Raw genomic sequence first — 24,737 nt, 5'->3', positions numbered from 1 at the left:
AACTCCAGTTTAACGATGAACTGGCAATCGTCTGAGTAATACGATTTTATTCGATTAAGGGATCAATAATAGCAAGCTAACGCATTATTTCACTGCAGGCTCCTTGACCTTGAGAGGAGTGAACACTTGCTTGCCCCCCTCCCCGCCCCGCAGCGTGGTCAGTACTGAAAGTGGGTCTTCCATCCCACAACATAATACCATGGATTCAGAAATGAAACGTAAAATACATCTCTCTCTTTACAGAGCCAGGATTGGAACGCGGTGCATCATGGAACTACGTCATCCACACCCCCACTGGAGCCCGCGAGGTCATTCATTTGTCTTCAGCGCTGTGTAGAAGCTACTGAGTGAAGTTGTGCAACTCGATAGTCTACAAGGTTATCACGGACTGCCTTAACCACACTCAGAGACTCGTGACCTTCCACAAAGGAACCCACCAGTTGTTTACTAACCTATGAACAGTTCTTACCTATTCTTTCCTGCTGATCTTCGATGGCAAAACACAGCTGCTGTTTCTGGACGATAGTCTGCAATATCTCGAAATGTTTCACCACAAAATGTTGGAACGCCTGAACCGCTCGATTAGACCTTCAAATATCACACTGAGAGGAGACTGTGAAGCTAACTGTATGACCTTCAGACGAGCAGGCAACAAGCGAGGAAGCGTGCTGAAAATACCAAGCCTAAACCAAACGAGCTGTACACGAGACAAAACCGCACCCCATTGGACTAGAGCAGTGTTCTCCCTGAACTGAGCAGCGAGCTCTTGGTGTGGTGGGGACAGGCCAGTCCGGTTCCAGCCTGGGCTGATAAATATTTACCATGTCACCAAGCCGTCAGCTTGTTCGGCTGAAAAGGAAATTAGATCATTGTCACCGGACACATGTTTTCCTATAGCAAGTGACTTCATAAACAGCACCTCATTTGATCTCGACTGACACCATCCTCCTAAAAATAGTGAGTTCAAGGTCATTGGAAACGTTCCAGAAAACCTTCATGAACTGCTCAAATGGCTAAAAGAATGTGATAGAAACCGGAACATTATGGCAAGTGGAAGAAGAAACACTCTTACCAGTGGGTGGAATGAGGGAGGAACGAACCCTGGAGGGTAATCGGATTATGAAAGAAAGAAAGAAAGAATGAATGAAACATTATGAAAATAAAAAGAAAGACGACTGAAAGAGAAAAGAGTGAAATGAATGGTTATGCGCACTGAAAGTGTGTTGCTCTATAGGTCTTTCGATTCCCACCTCAGCCTCCTTGAAGTTCTTTTCCGTGGTTTTCCACTCCACCTCAAGGAAAATGCCGGGATGGTACTTTAACTTCTGGCTGCGGCCGCTTCCTTTCCTCTCACTTGTCTATCCATTTCAATCTTACCATCCCCCCACAAGGCCCATACTCAGCATACCAGATGAGGCCGCCCGGGCGAGGTACTGGTCCTACTTCCCAGTTTTATCCCCCGACCCAAGGACTCCCGCTCCTGGACACTGTCCTTGAGGCGGTAGAGGTGAGATCCCTCGCTGAGACCGAAGGAAAAACCAACCCTGGAGGGTAAACGGATTAAGACAGAAAGAAAGAAAATATAAAAAAGACAAGTAAAAGAGAAAATCTATATATATAAAGTAGCTTGTCCTGACTGACTGACTGACTGACTGACTGATTCATCATCGCCGAGCCAAAACTACTGGACATAAAGACATGAAATTTTGGGGATATATTCATATTAAGATGTAGGTGCTCGCTAAGAGAGGATTTTTGGATATTCCGTCTCTAAGGGGGTGAAAAGGGGGGTGAAATTTTAAAATGAGTGTGTCTATATCTCAAAACTTTAAAAGTTTACAGATGTGAAAAGGTATTTAGAATCTCTCAAAACTTTTAAACTTTAGAGATGTAAAAATTAGTATTTAGAATCTTCATTAAAAATAAAGGAACACGTATTTTTTTGTTTTCGGAAAATCCCAATAGGAGGGGTGAAAAGGGGTGAAAAATGTGTTGAATGCCTTTAAAGGGAATACATATATCTCAGAAACTGAAGATATTACAGACCTAAAAATTGGTACTTTTGATCGCTTTCAAAAATAAAGAAACACATATTTTTTTGTTTTTGGAAAATCCAATTAATGCGAGGGTGAAAAGGGGGGTGAATTTTTAAAATGAGTGCATCTATATCTCAAAAGTTTTAAAGTTTAGATATGTAAAAATTGGTATTTAGAATCTTCATTAAAAATAAAGGAACACGTATTTTTTTGTTTTCGGAAAATCCCAATAGGAGGGGTGAAAAGGGGTGAAAAATGGGTTGAATGCCATTAAAGAGAATACTTATATCTTAGAAACTGAATATATTACAGACCTGAAAATTGGTATTTGGGATCTACTTTAAAAATAAAGAAACAGGTATTTTTTCGTTTTGGGAAAATCCAAATAAAGGGGGTGAAAAGGGGGATGAAATTTTTAAAATGAGTGTATCTATATCTCAAAACTTTTTAAGTTCATAGATGTAAAATTTGGTATTTAGAAATCTCCCTTAAAAATAAGAAACACGTACTTTTGTGTTTTCGGAAAATCCTAATAGGAAGGGTGAAAAAGGGTGAAAAATAGGTTGAATGCCTTTAATGAGGCTACTTATATTTCAGAACCTGAAGATATTACAGACCTGAAAATTGGTATTTGGGATCTACTTTATGAATAAAAAAACAGGTATTTTTTCGTTTTTGGAAAATCCAAATAATGGGGGTGAAAAGGGGGGTGAATTTTTAAAATGAGTGTGTCTATATCTTAAAACTTTAAACGTTTACAGATGTAAAAATTGGTGTTTAGAATCTCCCTTAAAAATAAAGGAACACGTATTTCTTTGTTTTCTCTAAATCCCAATAGGAGGGGTGTAAAAGGGTGAATAATGGGTTGAATGCCTTTAATGAGGATACATATATCCCAGAAACTGAAGATATTACAGAACTGAAAATTTGTAAATGGGATCTCCTTTAAAAATATAGAAACACGTATATTTTTGCTTTTGGAAAATTCAATTAATGGCGGTTAAACAGGAGTGGCAAATTGGGGTGAATATTTTGAAAGACTATATCTACAGAATATCTGAGAAGCGTAAAATGTTACAGACGTAAATAGTGGGTATTTGGAATCTCCTGTAAGTGTAAAGAAACATAGGTGATTTGTCTTTGGAAACTCCACTTAAGGGGAACTAAAATGGGGTGAAATTTTAAAATGAGAATTTCTACAGTATATCTCAAAAAACTTAACATGTACAGAAGTGAAAAATGGTCATTTTTTTATCGTATTAAAAATAAAGAATAGTGTATTTTAAGTTTTCGGAAATACAACTTGGGTAGTGGGGGTTGGGGGAGGGGGGTAAAAGTGACTGAAAATGGTGTTGAATTCTTTTAATTAGGCTACTGATATCTCAAAAATGAAGATGTTACACACGTAAAATTTTATTTTTGGAATCTGCTTTAAAAGTAAACAAACACGTATTCTCGAAAAATCCAATGAAGGGGATTTGGAGTGTTAAAGGATAGAAAAAATGAATTGACTTAATTGTATGAGAATACATACATCTAATAAAAACTAAAGTTGTTACAGACGAGAAAATTGGTATTTTGATCTCCTTTAAAAACAAAGAAAAGCGCGTTTTTGGGGGGAAACAATCTTGTGGGGGGGGGGGGCGGGAGTGAAAAGGAGATGAATTCCTTTCATGAGGACACATAAATCAAAAACTGAAGAGGTTAGAGTGGTGATAATTGGTATTTAGAAGATCCTTTACTATTAAAGGAACAAGTATTTTTTGCTTTAATATCACTTTGCGAGTGAGGGGGGGGGGGTGAGTGTGGAAGGAAGTTAAAAACGTTAATTATTTTTAAGGGGATACTTATATCTCAAAACTGAAGGTAATAAACGTGAACATTGGTATTTGGAATCTCCTTTAAACATAAAGAAACACGCCTTCTTTTAATTTTTTGGAGGGTGGGGGTAAATAAACTTAACGGCGGTGGGGTGTAAAATGAGGTGAGACCAATTGATTTTACTGTTCGTAATGTACGTATAGGGAGCCTCCGTTGCTCAGTCGTCAGCGCGCCGGCCTCTCACAGCTGGGTTCCGTGTTTCAAATCCCGGTCACTCCATGTGACATTCGTGCTGGACCAAATGGACTCGGGACAGGTTTTTCTCCGGATACTCCGGCTTTCCCTGTCATCATTCATTCCAGCAACACTGTCCAATATTTCATTTCATTTGTCACTCATCGATCATTGCCCCAGAGGGGAGCTTCGGCAGCCGGCACAATTCCTACTGTCGCCGCTAGATGGGGCTTTATTCATTCCATCACTGATCCTGTCGAATGATAGGAAACAGGCTGTAGACTTGCGATGTACTTATTCTGATCATAAACCGATCATTTTTAATTTTTCCTGGGTTCTTTTTCAACAGCCATATTTTCCTTCGGAGAACGTTCTTAGATTAGAGTAGATTCTCCTGGCATATAAATAAAAATTTAAACACATTTGAAATAAACGATAGGAATGAGATTGGCTGTCAAATTGTTCACCTCTATAATAAGGTCAATAATACACGGAGGTATGTCATTCGTATCGCCAGAAATTCCGCACACTTACCTACGCGCAACAATGGTGCTGGTCTCATTGTTAGCAATGACAATGGCAGCAGATATATTTCACCGCAAAGTAGCGGTCTTGCATATTGCTGTGGGGTCCAGAACAGATATAATAATAATAATAATAATAATAATAATAATAATAATAATAATAATAATAATAATAATAATAATAATAATAATAATAATGTCCTGGACCGTCGTCAACATGTGCGGACCGTGCTGGAAACGGGTCCTGGACGGGTAATGACTACGATTGCAGTCCGGCCGCCGGTTTAGTACCGCCAAGGCACCTAAGAGGACACCACGCCGGATCTCCTCAAGGATTTGATCCACATTAAAAATGCTTATAGGAAAGCATGGCTAAGATTTAGGAACCCAACTGACCGGGTGGAATACCTGGACCTAGCCCGGGAAATACGAAATCGATTGCTGGAAAGAAAGATTGAAAAATGGGAGGAACGTTGCCGTAATCTCTCAGTAAACGAGTCAGATCACGAATATCGGCGGGTTGTATATAAAACGATAAGCATTCAATTATAAATTACCGAGCTCGATAGCTGCAGTCACTTAAGAGCGGCCAGTATCCAGTATTCGGGAGATAGTGGGTTCGAACCCCACTGTCGGCAGCCCTGAAAATGGTTTTCCGTGGTTTCCCATTTTCACACCAGGCAAATGCTGGGGCTGTACCTTAAGTAAGGCCACGGCCGCTTCCTTCCCACTCCCAGCCCTTCCCTCTCCCATCGTCGCCATAAGACCTATCTGTGTCGGCGCGACGTAAAGCAATTAGCAAAAACAATAATAAATTTCAGTATATTACCGTAGCGAAGCACGGGTATCTTGCTAGTAATGAAATATAAGACGTTAATCCTCAATGAGAGACGGTACTTGGAGTAAAGCAGGAATAAACGTGCCAGAAATATCCTAATAAGTGGCCATCGTGGGTTAAGTCCTTCGAAGGCTACAGGGAGGTGGACTACAATAACTCCTCTTGTAGAAGTCTCTAAAGAGGGGGCAGATTATTGCCCTGTCGAAGAACAAATAAAGAAGAGACGTAGACAGTACACTGGACACCTACGGTTCGTTAAAAATGTTTCCAATCTCCAGTGTTGAGTGTGCAATATTTCAAAAGTACACTGACAGTACAGGAAATGAAAATCTCTGAGCTAGTGTGTAATGTATATACATAATAGAAAAAGTGGTTCTTTGAACTTATGTACAGTACGTTGAATTTCATGCCTACTAAAACTTAAAGAAATGCACTACAGTATTGTCTTATGCTTTTTTTTTTGCATAGCCTACTAGCAGTGGCTCGCGTGGATTTCGTAAAATGATAAAAGTAATCGAAATACGTGTTCCTGTATTTTTAAAGGACTTTCCAAATACCAAGTTTTCTGTCTGTATCATTTTCGGTTTTTGAGATATAAGTTTCCTCATAAAAAGAATTCAACTTCTTCTTCTCTTCTTTCCAACCCCTCACCCTTTAAGTGGTCTTTCCGCAAACAAAAAAAATGTGTTTTCCTTCTTTTCTGAAAATCCCTAAAGTATTAACACTCACCGATAAATTGAGTTTCATTTACCCGAGAAATTATTTGTAAATCACGTTTGTGTTATTGCCTTTGGGGGCTAAGATGACCATGCAACATAGAACTGTACATGTGAGAAACAGTCTTCTCTCAAATCGAAAAAAAACATTATTTTTAGAGGAGATCCAGATATCTATTTCCACGTCGTAACATCTTCAGTTTTGAGATAGGCTATACGAATCCCCTTAAAAAGAATTTACCCCCTTTATTAGTCCTTCCCATGTTTCGAAAACAAAGAATTACGTGTTCCTTTCCTTTTAAAGGAGATAATAAATACCAATTTTCGCGTCTGTAATATCTTCAGTTTATGGGATGTAAACATCCTCATAAAAATATTCACTTCTTTCTTAAATTCTTTTCACCCGCCGTTAAGTGCCTTTTGCGATAACAAAAAATACGAAATACGTGTTCCTGTATTTTTAAAGGACTTTCCAAATACCAAGTTTTCTGTCTGTAACATTTTCGGTTTTTGAGATATAAGTTTCCTCATAAAAAGAATTCAACTTCTTCTTCTCTTCTTTCCAACCCCTCACCCTTTAAGTGGTCTTTCCGAAAACAAAACAAATGTGTTTTCCTTCTTTTCATATTTTCACCGTTCCCCCCACCCCAATTTAAGTCGATTTTCCGAAAACAAAATAATAAGTGTTTATTTTTAAAGGAGATTCCAAGTACCAAGTTTCACGTGTGTAACAGCCTTAGCTTTTAGAGTTATAAGTATCCTCATACAAATAATTCAATTAATTTTTCAATTCAATGTTCACGTCTGCAACATCTTTGGTTTTTGAGATAAAAGTAGTCTCATACAAATAATTCAACTATTTTTTTAATTTTTTCACCCCCGCCTAAGTGGACTTTCCGGAAACAAAAAATACGCGTTTCTTTATTTTTAAAGGACATACCATTCACCAATTTCTACGTCTGTAACATCTTCAGTTTTTGAGATATCGGTATCCAAATAAAAGTAATTCAGCCCGCTTTTCAGTCCTTCTATCCGCCTCCTCCCCACAAGTGTTTTTTTCTGAAAAAAAATCATGTTTCTTATTTTTGAAAGAGTTTATAAATACCAATTTTCACTTCTGTAACATATTAAGTTCTTGAGATATAGCCTACTGTCGATATACTCATTCTAAAAATTCACCCCCTTTTTAGTTCCCCTTAAGTGGATTTTCCGAAAAATATATCTATGTCTATTTACATTTACCGGAGATTCCAAATACCAGTTTGTACTTCTGTAATACGTTACGTTTCTGAGATATACTGTAGATATAGTACTTCTTTGCCTGTTGCCATTTCTTGATGGATGCAGTATTTTTGTATCCGTCTCTTCGCACAGGCTAGAGCAAAGTGTAGCTTCCACCGAAGTCTCAGTCTCATCCATGACTGTGACAATATGGAAGCTGCTGGGGGTATGGGTGGTGCTGAGTAATGGCATTTGGAGCACAGTTAGTATCTGAGTGTTATGAAAGGTGTTGCTCATAGGATCAGTCGTGCTGGACCTTCTGGTCCAGTGAGGAAAGCAATGGCAAACTACCTCACTCCTCATCTTGCCTAGTACGCCTCATTTGAGCTCTGCAATTAGTTTTTGCGGTTTCCCTGTAACTGCTTAGCCAGTGGTGGTGCTATTTGAGGATCCAACCAGCCTCTGGGCTGATGACCTAACAGACAGACAGATAGTACTTCTAAAAATTCACCCCCATTTGTTACTCCTGTTCACCCACCCCCATTAATTGGATTTTCCCTAAACCAAAAAATACGTGTTTCTTTATTTTTAAAGGAGATTTCAAATACCATACCATTTCCATGTCTTTAACTTCTTGAGTTTTGAGATATAAGTATCCTCATAAAAGGTATTTAAACCAAATTTCATGTTTTTTCACCCCCCCCCCAATTGGATTTTCCTAAAACAAAATAATACGTGTTTTTTATTTTTATAAGAGATAGCAAATACCCATTTTTACGTCTGTAAACTTTTACGTTTTTGAGATACAGATATACTCATTTAGAAATGTCACCCCTCTTTTCACCCCTTTAGCGACGGTATATCCAAAATCCCTCCCTTAGTGAGCACCTACACTCTAATATAAATGTATACCCGAAGTTTCATTACATTATGTCTAGTAGTTCAGGCTCGGCGATGATGAATCAGTCAGTCAGTCAGTCAGTCAGTCAGTCAGTCAGTCAGTCAGTCAGTCAGTCAGTCAGTCAGTCAGTCAGTCAGTCAGTCAGTAAATGTTATTTTATACTAGCAGTTACCCGCGGCTTCGCTCGCGTCGATTTCGTAATTTGATAAAAGTGAACGTTCCCCGGCACTGTACTAAGACATTATCTGAAAATCCCTAAAGTATAAAAACTCACCGAAAAATAGAGTTTCATTTACCCCAGAAACTCTTTGCAAATCACGTTTGAGGTATTGCCTTTTGGGGCTAAGACGACCATGCGACACACAACTGTACATGTGAGAAACAGTCTTGTCCCAAGTCGAAAAAATACACGTTTCTTTACTTTTAAAGGAGATTCCAAATACCAATTTCCATGTCTGTAACATTTTAATTTTTTGAGATATAAGTATCCTCATAAAAAAATAATTCAACTCACCTTCACGCCCGTTAAGTGCCTTTTCCGAAAACTAAAACGTACCTGTTCCTGTATTTTTAAAGGACTTTCCAACTGCCAAATTTCTTGTCTCTAACATGTTAAGTTCTTGACATATACAGTACTGTTGATATACCAAACCAAACCCCATGGCGTAAGAGCCCCGAAGGGCCATAGCCTACCAAGCGACCGCTGCTCAACCCGACGACCTGAAGATTATGAGCCGTCGTGTGGTCAGCACGACGAGTCCTCTCGGCCGTTATTCTTAGTTTTCCAGACCGGGGCCGCCATCTCACCGTCAGATCGCTCCTCAATTGTAATCACGTAGGCTGAGTGGACCTCGGACTCGCCCTCAGATCTAGGTAAAATTCCCTGACCTGGCCGGGAATCGAACCCGAGGCCTCCGGGTACTAGGCAGGCACGCTACCCCTACACCGCGGGACCGGCTATACTGTAGATATACCGGTAATAATTTTAAAAATTCACCAGCTTTTTCAATTCATTTCAGCCCCTTAAATGGATTCTTCGAAAGCAAAAAAGACGCGTTTCATTATTTTTAAAGGAGATTCCAAATACCAGTTTTCACCTCTGTACGTCTGTAACACCTTCAGTTTATGAACTATAAGTATTCTCATAAAAAGAATTGAAATTCTTCTTCACTTCCTTCTACCCCTCTCCCACCTTAAGTAGACTTTCCGAAAACAAAAGGTACGTGTTGATGTTGCAGACATGAAAATTTGTATTTGGAATCTTCTTTCAAAGTAAAGAAATACGTATTATTTTGTCTTCGATTCCGCCTGTGACAGCTTCAGTTTTTAAGATATAAGTATCCACATGCACGGAATTCAACTCCTTCTTTACTTATTTTCAAACCATCTTAAGTCGATTTTCCAAAAACAGAAAACCCGTGTTCCTTTATTTTTAAAGGATATTCAAAACACCAATTTTGACGTCTATAACACTGTTAGTTTTTGAAATACAAGTATCCTCATAAAAAGAAATCAACTAATGTTTCATTTCATTCACGCCTTCCCTCCGTAAGTGTTTTTTCCGAAGACAAAATACTAGGTACTTCTTTACTTTGAAAGAAGATTCCAAATACAAATTTTCATGTCTGCAACATCTTCAGATTTTTAGATGTAAGTATCCTCATAAAAAGAATTCTACTCCTTTTTCAGCCACCCCCACTCTCGCACGTTAATTTGATCACCCGCACTCCAAAATGCGTGTTTTATTTAGTGTAAAGGAGATTCCAAATACTAATTTTCACGTCTGTAACATCTTTCATTTTTGAGATATAAGTATCCTCATAAAAAGAATACAATTCATTTTTCACCCCACCCATCGCCCGTTAACTTCATTCCCCATCCCCCCCCCCCAAATATGTTTCTTTATTTTTAAAGTAGATTCCGAATACCAATTTTCAAGTCTGTAACCTTCAGTTTTTGAGGTATAAGTTCCTCCATAAAAGGAACTGAACGATTTTCACTTCCTTTCTCATTCCCCCCGTAAGTGAATTTTCCGAAAACAAAAAATACGTGTTTATTTATTTATAAAGGATCTTCGAAATACCGTTTATCATGACTGTAACATCTTCAGTTTTGAGATACATTATATTTAACCTCATAAAATGAATTCAAATGTTTCCCCCCCCCCCTCCCAAGTCGATTTTCCTCCAAAAATGCACGATTCTTTATTTTTAAAAGATATTCTACTTACCTGTTTAATGACAGTAATATCTTTAGATTTTTTAGATATAAGTAACCTCATACAAATAATTCAATTATTTTTTCAATTGTTTCACCCCCTTGAGTGGATTTTCCGAAAACAAAAGAATCCGTGTTTCTTTATTTTTGAAGGAGATCCAAATACCAATTTTCACTCCTGCAACATCTTTAGTTTTTGAGAAATAAGCATCCTCATATAAGGAATTCAATTCATTTTTCAATTCCTTCGCCATCTTTAAGTGGATTTTCCGAATAAAAGAATTACGTATTCCCATATTTTTAAAGAAGACTCCAAATATCAATACCAATTTTCATGTGTGTAACATGTTCAGTTTTTGAGATATCACTATCCTAATAAAGAAATTCAACCCCCTTTCAGTCCTTTTTACCACTCCCCCGCCCTCTTTATGTGGTTCCTGCCGAAAAAAAACATGTTTCTTTATTTTTAAGTGATTAAAAAGACCAATTTTTACATCCTTAACATGTTAAGTTGAGAGATGTTCTTTAGATATACCCATTTTAAAGAATAACCCCCTTTTCAGTTTCCCTTAAGTGGATTTTCCGAAAAAAATATCTTTGTTTCTTTACTTTTACAGGAGATTCCTAGTACCAGTTTTCAACTCTGTAACATGTTAACTGTCTGAGATATATTGTAGGCCTAGATACATTTTTTATTCCACCCCGTATGTCACTCTCGTTCACTCCTGATTCACTGGATTTTCAAAAACAAATAATACGTGCTTCTTTATTTTTAAAGGAGATTCCAAATACCAATTTTCATGTAACATCTTCAGTTTTTGAGATGTAGATATCCTCATTTAAACATTTCACCCTCCTTCTCACCCCCTTAGCAACGGAATATCCGAAAATCCTTCCTTAGTGAGCATCTACACCCTAATATAAATGTATCCTCAAAATTACATTTCTTTATGTCCAGTAGTTTTGGCTCGGCGATGATTAATCCGTCAGTCAGTCAGTCAGTCAGTCAGTCAGTCAGTCAGTCAGTCAGTCAGTCAGTCAGTCAGTCAGTCAGTCAGTCAGTCAGTCAGTCAGTCAGTCAGTCAGTCAGTCAGTCAGTCAGGACATGTTATTTTATATATATATTGGATATTGTACTGTACGGTACTCACCCGTTACCACTTAGCGAAAAAATGAGTCACAAAGCTGTTTTATTTTTCGACTTTTGTTCGTGCTCATTCTAATTCAAATTTCTTACGTAATCCTAATACTGTTTTAATCAATTCTGAATGGTTATACACAAACGAATTACGTTCCAACTCATTAACACACTGCACAGCGTTTTGATGCGTAGGTGGCTCCTTGGAAACTGAAACGGTTTCTTCTTCTTCTGCTTCAACTGAAATCACTTCTTGTAACAGTCCATTAATTGTTCCAGGGTCAGGCTCCATGGCTAAATGGTTAGCGTGCTGGCCTTTCGTCACAGGGGTCCCGGGTTCAATTCCCGTCAGGATCGGGAATTTTAACCATCTTTGATTGATTTCCCTGGCACGGGGGACGAGGGGTGTATATGCTACCTTCATCATCATTTCATCCTCATCACGACGCGCAGGTTGCCTACGGGAGTCAATCAATAGACCTTCACTTGGCGAGCTGAATATGTCCTCGGACACTCCCACCACTAAAAGCCATACGCCATTCCAGTTGTTCCACAAATATCATCATGGACTTCCAATAGATGATCAAAATCACTAAAAATGCCAACGTCTTACAATTCATGTGAAGGACTTCAGGGAGACATCTCAATTCTTCAGTTAACATATTTCACAATTATTTCTTTAGACATGTCCATCCAAGCATAATGGATCCAGCAAATTGCGTCGAGGACCATCACACTCCGTGTAAATTCGATTGAATTGTTACACTTCTCAGTCTTAAACTGTGCATTCAATATATGTCCTATCAAAAGGGGTGTCCAGTCTATAGCGGTGTCCAAAGAGAGGGGTTTCATTGTAGTGCTATGAAATATGTTTTGACTCTCAAAAACCCAACAGATGTAGTTGCTGTTCATGTGATTAATGTCAAGCAGATAAGCTGTGTGGCTGTGGTTTCTCTAGTGATGTACGGATTTTTTAACCATTTGCGATCAGGATTCAGTAGGAAGAGGCCCTGGTCTATGTATACAAGCAAATGCAGCCGAGGTCAGAAAAAAGTGTTAAGCAAGAAAATTGAGGGCATCTAGCCGAAGGAAGTATAAGACTTTGTCCCGTTTTCTGTCGTATATATCGTACCATTTACAAGTCCATATGGAGAAATTTCTAGCATAAGATTGGGGAAGTGAGAAATGCGATACCATGGACTGTAATTTTCCGTGTCGTCTCAAAATATCCGACACTCAAATCCTGGCAGTTTCAAAATATCCGAATTCCAGAGGAAAGTTTACCAAAACCAGTTTGCTACCTGGACGACAAGTCTCAAAATATCCGAATTTCCAAATGCAATACTGCTTCAAAACTCCCTGAATATATGTAATGCTTTGTCAGATTTGAAAACAATCTTGACCAATTACTAATTTTACTATGAAAATGTTCACAATATATTCGTCAGAATGTTGCCACAGGTTTCAGTCAATTATAATGACGTAAGAGATTATAATGAAAAATTCGCCGTCTCCAGTTTCCGCGTATTTAGCTGCAACCCTTTGGATTCTTTCCTCTAAAATGCAATACGTATTCCTTTCCTTCCTTCGAACCTTCGAGATTCATATCCATCCAGGCCATTTGAAAATCAGATGTTCTATCTTCTTTCAAACAAGATACTAACTCCTTGAATCGGGAATGAGGTCTTTTTATCAGAAGGTTGAACTAAGAACACCATCCTTCAACGGCATTGTTTGTTTGGTGTGCGGGCTGAGTGGCTCACACGGTTGAGGCGCGGCTTTCTGACTCCAACTTCGCAGGTTCGATCCTGGCCCAGTCCGGTGGTATTTGAAGTTGCTTAAATACGTTAGCCTCGTGTCGGTAGATTTACTGGCACGTAAAGGAACTCCTACGGAACTAAATTCCGGCACCACGGCGTCTCCGATAACCGTAAAAGTAGTTAGTGGGACGTTAAAACAATAACATTGTTTGTTCGGTGTCGTTTTCCATGAATATTTCACAGCTCAAGTGGCATTTTTGTAGTTTGTCCAGCCACTGGTCGTCGAAGAAATCGAAAATGTCTTTCAAATAAAATTAATTACTTACTTACTTACTCCTTGACGCTACGGTCCTTGCAGAACCTTGGTCTTCGCAACAATCTTCTTCCAAAGCTCTCTGTCGATTGCCTTGGTCCTCCATCTCCGGACTCCCATGGTACGTAGATCAGCCTCCACCTCTTCTATCCATCGCTTTCTTGGTCTACCTCTACATCGTCTTCCACCTGGATGCCCCTCCAGCACTTTCTTAGGTTCTCTTGTAGTCTCCATTCGATGGACATGTCCTAGCCAACGCACTCTAGCAGTCTTCATGAAAGATACTATATCCTGCTCTTGGTACAGGTCTCTAAGCTCCTGATTAGATCTAATACACCATCCCAGTGCAGTTTTAACTGGCCCAAAAATCTTCCTCAATACCTTTCTTTCCCATGTCATTAACCTATATTCTTCTGTTTTATTTAATACCCAGGTCTCAGCTCCATATGTAACCACGGGTCTAATGACAGTCTTATAAATGGTCAACTTAGCTTTCCTGGATATTTGTTTATTTCTTAATGTTGGAATTAAGGCAGCATAGCATCGATTTCCTGCAGCCAGTCTAGAATTTATTTCCTTTTTTTGTTTCATTTTGTGAAGTAATCAGAGAGCCTAGATATCTAAATTCCTGTACCCTTTCAAAACACTTTTCTCCACACCTAAGTGCATTTGGAGGTTGACTAGATCTGGAACTCACTAGGAACTTAGTTTTGTTGTTATTCACTACCAGGCCAATTTGCTGTGCTCCCCTCTCCAATTCTTCATAGGTTTCGAGAAGTGCATTCTTTGTACGAGAAATAATGGCCACATCATCTGCATATGCCAATATTTGAGGATGATCCTCATTGTAAAGATATGATCTATTGTTGAACGGTTTGCACGAAATCCACACTGATATTCTCCAAGATCCTGCTCTGCTTTGTGTGTTAGACGCTTAGCTATTATTATGCTAAAGATCTTGTAGCCTATGCAAAGCAGAGATATCCCTCTGTAATTTTCACATTTCAATTTATTTCCCTTCTTAAGAATTGGGTACACCAAAGCTGTTTCCCATTCTTCTGGTAATTTCTCTGTTCGCCAGATTTCCAGTATCAACTTATACAATGCTTGTATCAATACCGTTCCACCATATTTTAACAACTCAGCTGTTATTTCGTCTTCTCCTGGTGACTTATTATTCTTCATCGATAAGAGGACACCTTTTACTTCCTCCAAAGTGGGTGGTTCACTATTGCATTCCTCAGATTCATCTTCATTTGATTCACTATTTGGCAATTCTAATTCATATTCTTCATTTTGTATTTTAACTGGATTCAAAACCACCTCAAAATATTCCGCCCATCTATCTAATATTTCCTGGGTATTTCCAAGTAGTTGCCCATCCTCATTTTGTATGCAGCTTACTCTTGGTTGAAATCCACTTTTTCTCTGCTTTACGTTTCTATAAAACTTTCTACTTCTCTTATGCTCATAATCTTGTTGCATCTCTTTTATCAGATCTTTTTCCATTTCTCTTTTCTTTTTTCTACAAAGATTCTTGGCTTCCCTTCTACATTCCACATACGTTTGGTGAGTAGCTCTTGTTGCCCGTTGCATATATATCATCCTTGCTCTATTTCTTTTCTCCAAGGCTATCTTTACTTCCTCATCATACCAATCCTTCTTTGGCTGTTTCTTTCTTTCTCCTAGTACCTCCTGGGCTGCATTTGTGATGGCTTCTTTAATCATCCGCCATGATTCATCCACTGATACTGCATTTTTATGGTTTTTCAAACCTTCTTCAACCTGTCTTTCATACTCCTTTCTCCTTGCATCATCATTAAGTTGTTCTTGGTTAAATCCTTTCCTCCTTTCTGCTTTACCTCTGACTCTTACCGCAAGCTTTTGTTTCAATTTAGCTTTCACCAAATAGTGGTCTGAATCTGTATCTGCACCTCTATAAGTACGCACATCTTGTACATCAGACGCATGTCTTTTATCAATCAGTATGTGGTCGATTTCATTCTTGGTGTTCCCATCTGGTGCCTCCCAAGTTTATTTATGAATTCTCTTGTGCTCAAATGTAGTGCTACTGATTACCATATCCTTTGCTGTAGCGAAGTCAATAAGCCGTAACCCATTGTTGTTACTTTCCAAATGTAAACTCTGTGCTCCTATTGTGGGTCTAAATTCTTCCTCTTGTCCACTTTTGCATTGAAGTCCCCAATTACTATTTTAATGTCATGTCTAGGTGCCTCATCGTACTGTTTCTCTAGTTCTTCATAAAACTTATCCTTTAGTTCATCCTCCTTTTCTTCCGTAGGTGCGTGTACGCTTATAAGTGTATAATTGAAGAAGCGGCCCCTGATTCTCATGATACAGATTCTTTCATTTACTGCCTTGTAAGACATTAAGGTATGCTTCAGTTGTTTAGATATCATAAAGCCTGTTCCACAGATGTTATCGCCATTCCCACTGTTGATTAAAGTATAATCCTGTAAATCGAACATCTCAATTTCCCGCCATCTAATTTCTTGTAGAGCAGCGATTTCAACATTATACTTTCTTAGTTCCTCTTCTAGTTTTCTGCTTTTCCCAGGCTGGAGTAGGCTTCTCACATTCCAAGTCGCTAATACCAATCCATAACCATTTCCTCGCCTAGGTCGTTTGTCAATTTTATCCGTCCGGTTTGTTCTTACTCTTTGCGGCTTCTCAACAGTTTATTTTTTTTAATGGGATAGAGTTGTCAACCCTATGCCCAACCCCCAACCTGGAGGACCAGGGTATCCCTTTTAGTCTGGATCATCACCTTCGACCTGTCCGGCAAGGGAGGCCCCACCAGTAGCTAAGCTACCGCCGGCATAGCTCTCAGGATCTTTTGACCACACAAGCCCCACCATCACGACAAGGTAAAGATACCATCGATGGGGAAATAAAATTAATAATAATAATAAATTCACAGTCCAGGAAGTGGGGTACGGCACCCAGCTAGTAAACTTAATAACTACCGGATGAGTTGGCCTTGTGGTTAGAGGCGCGCAGCTGTGAGCTTGCATCCGTGAGATAGTGGGTTCGAACCCCACCGTCGGCAGCCCTGAAGATGGTTTGCCGTGTATTCCCATTTTGACACCAGGCAAATGCTAGGCTTGTACCTTAATTAAGGCCACGGTCGCTTCCTTCCCACTTCTAGGCTTTTCCTATACCATCGTCGCCATAAAACCTACCTTTGTGCGACGTAAAGCAAAATTGTATTAAAAAAACAACAACTTAAAAACTGTTTGTGTTTAAAGTCCCTGTCTCCTACGCAGCTACCTACACTTGCCGGATATTTGTAGACTCATTAGCTTATTTATTTTGGCTACATGCTCCTTGCAGATAGTTTGATACTGTTTTCCGTCAATTTCATGTTCGGATATTTTGAGACTGCACCGTCATTTTCATATGCACTGTATGAATACCTTTGGTAAATAGAAGTGCCTCAGTTGATAATCTGGCACGATTAAGATCCCGTGATGCTCGGTATTTCCAACTGTCCCAGGGGACCTTATAAATCTTATATTATATCAAGACAGTATCATAAAATGCACTCTTCCCAATAACTTATCGTACCGAGCTCGATAGCTGCAGTCGCTTAAGTGCGGCCAGTATCCAGTATTCGGGAGATTGTGGGTTCTAGCCCCACTGTCGGCAGCCATGAAGATGGTTTTCCGTGGTTTCCCATTTTCACACCAGGCAAATGCTGGGGCTGTACCTTAATTAAGGCCACGGCCGCTTCCTTCCCATTCCTATCCCCTTCCTATCCCATCGTCGCCATAAGACCTACTGTGTCGGGGCGACGTAAAGCAGCTTGTAAAAAAAACTTATTGTGCCCACTAAGAAGAAACCCAGAGGTTTTAACGTAAATACATCACCAGTGGCAGGAGGTCAATTTCAATTTTCATGACAATCGGGTACTGCATTGGAGATGGAAAGTCGCCTTTGGGAGGGAACAGTATATTCCATCCATTCATTCGCTTATAGAGATTTAAAGGATGAGTAGCAATAGCAGTACGCCTGATCGAACTGGTACCGTACAAGAAATAACGAAGAGCGTCTCAAATTTTTTATGTAAACTGGCTTACAATAAAGAACCTTTGCGTGTACACTCTAAAATATGCCAGGAGCTTGAATAATTGGAGGTGATCATTCCTTGCACTAGCGTAGTTCAGAAGATGATGACGGACTGGTGAATTGTATCCTTCCTAGGTAAAGGGTTCAAAACTTGCTGTTGTCAACAGACATCATGAGTTGGATTTTAATCAAGACATTTCCCATACTGATTTCGGGACAATGGTGGTATGTTGTTTGTAACTTACTCCTTGCTTAAGCATAAAGTGAAAAAAATACACTCGTTCTCTTGATTCTATAGTTATGAAGACTTTTTTCTTCTTCCTTGTCTCTTTCCAATCTGTTTGGATCCGCACTTCATTGAATTTGGCCCAGCTTTTTGGCCGGTTGTCCTCCATAGCACCAACCTTACGCGGAGAGATTCGTTTACTATTTCGTGTTTCTGAGGTGGTTGGTAGTGTGGTGTGTTGTGTGTACTAAGACGAACAAAAATACCAAGTCGCCGAGCTGTAGGAATTAACCGTACGCAGTTAAAATCTCCGACCGTACCGGACATCGAACTCGGTGTTTCTCAATCCATGGCCAATACGCTTACTATTCAGCCACGAAGCCGGATACTATAGTTACAAAGACAATCCGACAAAAGTTTATTCAGAGTTCACCGACACAGATGGCCATATTATCCCTCGCCAGTTAAAGAACTACAAAGTGGCATGGTTTGGTCATGTCTAAACAGGCTCTAGAAGTGAAGAGTATTTCCGCTTTTGAAGCCAAACTGAGGTGTGCGTCGCTGGTCCTTACAGTTTTACAGTTACTATACAATGAAAATGCCTTTGTGGCTAGATGCAGTGTTTACAGTGCACATTGTCTTCAGGTATGGGCTATATCAAATTTATTACTTCAATATTGACCTGTCTCAGTCTCATCATTGGCTTTGACAATATGAAAGTAACTGAGGTGTGAGTGATGCTAGTATTGCCATTCCTTGTGCAGCCAGTCCCTGTGAAGTTGTGACACTTGCACGGAGTGACACTTGCACGGAGATGGAATGTGTTGACACTTGCACGGAAAGCCAAAAATTCCCGGAAATTACTAAGCATGGCTATTTCAAGCAGTGACACTTGCATGGAGGCCCAAGGAGGGTTGGAATGCAGAAACAGGGGAGGGGAAGGCCCACCCGGTAAACGGAGTTGATTGTTACAGTTGATACCTGTGTGACAACTAGTGTTCCGTGTTGAACTGGTGATAATTGCTCTGCAGCTATGGAGTTCACTGAGACTAACAAGCGAAAGCCTTTATTGATTTACAACGGACATCAGTATATTGTGGACTATACCAATAAAGATCAAATGACTTATTGGCGGTGCGTATATTTCAATAAAAGTAAATATAAAGGAAGAATAACAACGAATGAAAACACAACCCAGCATTTTCAAACTTTTTTCTTGCGGCAAGAGGTGTGATAGGTGATCTTACTTAATTTCGGGTCGCTGAACACGAATCTGTTGTCCGTTTTTACGTATCACGTCACGTTTTCTCGCAATAGGTATATCAAAATAAGAGATAGACCTGAATATTGCATTTAAAAAGTACTGAAAAATGTTGATAATTTTGGAAATATTTATATTTCTAGTATTTTATATATTTTGAAATAGTTGAATATTGTCTTGAATTATTACATACAATGAATAATTACTGAGTATAAAATTACAATGAAATATTTAGCATTTATTGTAATATAATACTGATTTACACAAAAACACATAAACAAACAACTCTGAGGCAATGAAGGCATTTTATTTTGACAATTAAACGTGATTTACAAGCAAACAATTTAACTTTTATTCAGTATCTTTGTGAATTCATAAATATGAACAAAATTAACAGTCCTAGATGTCCGCTTGGAATGAACGCTTGGCTCCCCAGCGTCTGACTGCATCAAGTTTGTTTTCTCTTTTCAAACACCAACAGTAGTCGGCCATCATTGGTTCATCCCACCTCAACTGGTATCTTCCTTCTGCCTGCTTGATGTCCTGAGGGAACCTCTCTCCCATCTCTTCAGTAACAGTCCCAAGATTTTCCAGAAATTGATCGAGATGAGAATGAAGGAAGTGCAGTTTCAGACTCATTCTACGCAACTCATTCACATCACCCAACATAGTTTTCACTATTGTTCGTAATGTTCATCCTTTACATTTCCTAGGAAGTTCATTATGACGTCTGTTATTGAATTCCATGCATCAAGTTCCACGGCATTCATTCTTTTGTTCAAAGTTTCTGTCTTTCAGAAGCTAATTTGTGGTCCATTAAAAATGCCTTCCTTGACTTTTGCATCAGATAAATGTGGAAATTTGCTTGCAATGTACTTGAAACAGGGGCAACTTTTGTCCAAGGCCTTAACGAACTGCTTCATGATTCCCAGTTTGATGTGTAGTGGTGGCAAAATATTTTTTGTGGGTCAACTAATGAAGCATTTGTAACATTTTTTACACCAAGTGCCAAAACTTCTCTCTTGGTCCAGGAAGGTATAGACTAGTGTTTGTCCCTAGCTCTGCTGTCCCTTTCACATAAATAACAAGGGAATTTAGTGTAGCCTGCTTGTTGTCCTAATACAATACCACACACCTTCAAGTCACTACACACATCCCACCGGTGCTCATGATACTTGATTTTATCTAAAACAGTTTGTATTGTGATATACTGTAATTTTCTTTTAGTGAAACCGAATGTGCCACAGGAATCGAAGCTAGAATGTTTCCGTTATGAAGTAGTACAGCCTATAAACTCCTCTTGTAGGAATCCACAAACAGCAGATTCGCTGTTTTCACAAAGCAGCACTGTGCCGCAATGACACATTTTCAGGCAGTAAATGGCAAATAACACGAAAACTAGATGTGATACAATAGAACCAATGCCATTTCTGAAATCAGGAGACCTTATTTAGTTAAAATCACGTATTAGATGCTTTGCCACAAAAATCATGCTGGGTAGTGTAATACAGTTTTAGGCGAGACAAGTCATGTTTGCATTCCGCACGACGAGGCGTATGAAGTTGAAAAAAGTGTAGTAAAAAAAGAAAAGTCGTGTAAGGGAAACAGACGGTATGATATCAAAAATTTACACCGAAGAAGTAGGCCAGCTCTTCAATAGAGACTATGACCTCGTGACATCGCTACCATCACATAGAAGTGCCAAACAATCATTACATCGCACCCGACGGAAAAGAATGGAAGACCCGATAGATTCTGGAGGTGTAATAATACAGGAAAAACACATAGCAATGAACGAAGGTGGAAAATTCCTACTTGAAGACGACAATAGGGGCCCTAAAGACAGGATATTAGTGTTTGCCAACGAGAAAGGAAAGTCTGCTTTATCGAGTTGCTCTTCATTCTTTTCCGACGGGACCTTCAAAAGTTCAAGCAAGCAGTTTGGGCAGTTTATCATCCACGTCGATTTTGGAAGTTCTTAGGAAGAAACCAACGCGATACCAGCTGTCTACGCGCTGTTACCAAACAAGAAACGGGAAACATACGGACATAAGCTCGTTTCTTCGAAGCTGTTAAAAACAACGTACCAGGATGGAACTCTGTGGCACTTATTATGGACTTCGAAGTCGCCATCGTCCAATCAGCTAAAACGCTGTTTCCTTCAGCTGAGACTTTTGGTTGCAACTGTCATTTTAATCAGTGCCTATGGAGGAAAGTACAGGGTTGTGGCCTTGTTACTGCATACAGGGAAAATGAAGAAATTATACTTCATATTCGAATGTGTTCAGCACTAGTGCACATTCCCCTAGCACGTTGGGTGCCACGTGCCGCCATATGGCGTCACGGTGATCTTCAAATTTGAGATGGCGTGACGCCATATGGCGGCACACCGGTCTTGAAATCAGAGTTGGCGTGACGCCATATGGCGGCACAGTTGAGTTTCAGCCGATGCGCCGTAGATAATCAGCTGTGACATCTATGCGTGTAAAATTGGAACTACGTGAAGGGCGAACTTCAGGGTCTATTCCAGCTATGTATTTTTACTGTTGCCACCATGTGGCGCCACAGTATTCTTCCGAAGCCACTGACTGGCCAGTGGTCATTGTCACTGGTGAAAGCGCGCCAGGCTTTTTTTATTCCATGTTTACGTACGTATTATCACTCAGTTTATATAGTTGTGCAAAAATATTAAAAAATGGAAGATATTGGTAATAATCTTACGAGGGAACACATACATGTGTTACACTCGGATTCGGTTGAAATTTGGTAGGAATATTCGTGGGAGGCAGTGGAATGCCAAGGTGAAAACTGCATGTACCCAGCGCAAGTTTAAACCCAAAATTGAGCAAATAAAGTCATAAAATTAAAAGTGCCGCGGGAGTATCGGGGTGTGGCGAAGAGGTAGGGAGGAGCGAAGCAGCGGATGTGAACCGACCGGGCTGCGTCGAGCTGCGCCAGTAGCCAGGTAGCGTGTAGTTAGCGCGTTCCCCTTAACTTCCCGATCAGATGTGCAAAACATAAATATGAAAACAGCACATGAAACAAGTGTACAAAAGGACGATGTTTGAACAACGATGCCAATAAGGTTTGAAAAATTACAACGAGTAACAAGAACTCGGGCATGCCGAGACGCATATTTTCATTGTTTAGAGTTATCAGAAAACTGTTCACAACAATATGTAATGTAATATAAGTACTTGTTTTGCATTTTACTAGGTTTTCATAAATATTGCGTTAATTTGAATTAGGAAATAAATATCCCGTATTGGAAATTCGTATTGAACATTCCATGTCAAAAAATTCTGTGACACCATATGGCGTCACGCTATATTTTATCTTTCCTAAAAATTGATGTGACACCATATGGCGTCACGGATGACCATGGTATGGTGAGATAAAATTTACTTAGTACATCATATAAATACATCCCAAGATTATATAAACAGTCTACAACGCGTACAATTGCTTTGGCACCAGCGGAATGCAATTCAAAAACATGCCTGGCACCAGTGGAATAGTGTGCTACAATCGGCTCGGCACTCAACGTGCTAGAAATGATTGATTATGGTTGGCTATGTATTCAGGAGAGCATGTCTGAAAATCAGAAACTACAGGTGTTTTACGACTATGTAGTCGATCAATGGCTAGATAACGAGCAAATGCCAAGGAATATGTGGAACGCTTATGAAAGGCGGCATCGGACCAATAACGTTTCTGAAGGCTGGAACCAAAGAATAAACATTTTAATTTCGAGAGCGCACCCGAATGTATTATTCGCTGATCAAGACTCTTCGAGATGACGCAGAGTACTACGGTTACCAATTTGACAGGATAGTTTTGAATATCGATGGGAAGAGAAGAAATAAATCAGCAGTGAAAATCGATGAGAGGATTTCAAAGGCCCTAAAATGACTTGAAAAAAAAAGAAATGCTAATTTATTAGGTGAGTTTTGTAATGTTTTGCCATTTTGTATTATTAGCTCATTTTATAAAGTTGTAAGTCATTACGTGGTCATTTTATGGAATTCATTGTCCGGCTCCATGGCTAAATGTTTAGCGTGCTGGTCTCTGGGCACAGGGGTCCCGGGTTCGATTCCCGGCAGGGTTATGTGTTCATTCCACTGGCACGGGGGCTGGGTGTACGACCCGCAGATCACCTACGGGCGTCAAATAAAAAAGATCTGCACCTGGCGAGCCGAATACTATTTCGTACTTTTTGAGTCATTTTCTTACATGTTGAAGCATTTACGCGAGTGGTATTGGATTTCCAGAAGAGGCCAGTATGTATATGCATCTTAGTCAAAGTACATATCAAATTAGATTAGGTATCCAAAATTTATGTTAGTATGACCATCCTACTTCTGACTCATGTCAGATAGTGCAAGTCTTCGTGCAAGTGTCACCATCCTACTTCTGACTCTTCAGGTAGAGTGAAAGCTCCGTGCAAGTGTCACCATCCTACTTCTGACTCATCAGGTAGAGTGAAAGCTCCGTGCAAGTGTCACCATCCTACTTCTGACTCTTCAGGTAGAGTGAAAGCTCCGTGCAAGTGTCACCATCCTACTTCTGACTCTTCAGGTAGAGTGAAAGCTCCGTGCAAGTGTCACCATCCTACTTCTGACTCTTCAGGTAGAGTGAAAGCTCCGTGCAAGTGTCACCATCCTACTTCTGACTCTTCAGGTAGAGTGAAAGCTCCGTGCAAGTGTCACCATCCTACTTCTGACTCATGTCAGATAGTGCAAGTCTTCGTGCAAGTGTCACCATCCTACTTCTGACTCTTCAGGTAGAGTGAAAGCTCCGTGCAAGTGTCACCATCCTACTTCTGACTCATGTCAGATAGTGCAAGTCTTCGTGCAAGTGTCACCATCCTACTTCTGACTCTTCAGGTAGAGTGAAAGCTCCGTGCAAGTGTCACCATCCTACTTCTGACTCTTCAGGTAGAGTGAAAGCTCCATGCAAGTGTCACCATCCTACTTCTGACTCATGTCAGATAGTGCAAGTCTTCGTGCAAGTGTCACCATCCTACTTCTGACTCTTCAGGTAGAGTGAAAGCTCCGTGCAAGTGTCACCATCCTACTTCTGACTCATCAGGTAGAGTGAAAGCTCCGTGCAAGTGTCACCATCCTACTTCTGACTCTTCAGGTAGAGTGAAAGCTCCGTGCAAGTGTCACCATCCTACTTCTGACTCATCAGGTAGAGTGAAAGGCTCCGTGCAAGTGTCACTCCGTGCAAGTGTCACTCCGTGCAAGTGTTCCAACCCCGTCCCTGTTATGAATGGTGTGAAAATATCGCTCATAGGGTCGGTTGGTGCATGCACTTCAGTGGGCTTGGCAGACTGATATCTCATAGAAACTTCTGGCTCGTAAGGAAAGCAACGGGAAACTACCTAACTCCTCATTTCCCTAGTATGCGTCTTCAGTGACGCCTAGGCTATTTACGACA

General features: G+C 39.8%; 1 protein-coding gene across 1 annotated transcript in view; it reads right to left on the bottom strand.

Annotated features, from left to right (window-relative positions):
* The window catches only part of phtm (phantom), a 486,877-nt gene extending 486,158 nt beyond the window's left edge, over positions 1–719 (bottom strand). Inside the window, exon 1 of the mRNA XM_067139510.2 lies at positions 470–719. The gene's annotated coding sequence lies outside the window, so the exon portion shown is untranslated. The remainder of the gene's footprint in view (positions 1–469) is intronic.
* Between the last annotated feature and the right edge of the window lie 24,018 nt (positions 720–24,737).

This window comes from Anabrus simplex, chromosome 2 (assembly GCF_040414725.1).
Source record: "Anabrus simplex isolate iqAnaSimp1 chromosome 2, ASM4041472v1, whole genome shotgun sequence".
In the NCBI taxonomy this organism is placed as follows: domain Eukaryota; kingdom Metazoa; phylum Arthropoda; class Insecta; order Orthoptera; family Tettigoniidae; genus Anabrus; species Anabrus simplex.
The sequence above is the reverse complement of the archived record's forward strand: the minus strand, read 5'-3'. Positions and strand labels throughout refer to the sequence as shown.